At 39.6% G+C, this 412-nt stretch overlaps 1 protein-coding gene across 2 annotated transcripts in view; it reads right to left on the bottom strand.

The window, feature by feature from the left end:
- Window positions 1-412, bottom strand: part of ehmt1b (euchromatic histone-lysine N-methyltransferase 1b) — a 41090-nt gene that overhangs the window by 26759 nt on the left and 13919 nt on the right. The gene's annotated exons all lie outside the window — the stretch shown is intronic.

The following is a 412-nucleotide window of genomic DNA, read 5'->3' as shown; positions in this document are numbered from 1 at the left end:
GAAAGGAAGACCAAGAGTCACCTCTGCTGTTGAGGATAAGTTCATCCGAGTCACCAGCCTCAGAAATAGCAAGTTAACAGCAGCTCAGATTAGAGACCAGATGAATACCACACAGAGTTCTAGCAGCAGACACATCTCTAGAACAACTGTTAAGAGGAGACTGTACAAATCAGGCCTACATGGTCAAATAGCAGCTAGAAAACCACTGCTAAGGAGAGGCAAAGTATAGTAGATTATCACTGAAGGCATCAAAACTATGAATGAACACATGCAGAATTATGTACTTGACAAAAAAAAAGTATGAAATAACTGAAAACATGTCTTATATTCTAGTTTCTTTAAAGTAGTCACCCTTTGCTTTTTTGATAGGGTTGCAAACCCTCGGTGTTCTCTCAATGACCTTCATGAGGTA

Source organism: Etheostoma spectabile, chromosome 16 (genome assembly GCF_008692095.1).
Source record: "Etheostoma spectabile isolate EspeVRDwgs_2016 chromosome 16, UIUC_Espe_1.0, whole genome shotgun sequence".
Classification (NCBI taxonomy): Eukaryota; Metazoa; Chordata; class Actinopteri; order Perciformes; family Percidae; genus Etheostoma; species Etheostoma spectabile.
The sequence above is the reverse complement of the archived record's forward strand: the minus strand, read 5'-3'. Positions and strand labels throughout refer to the sequence as shown.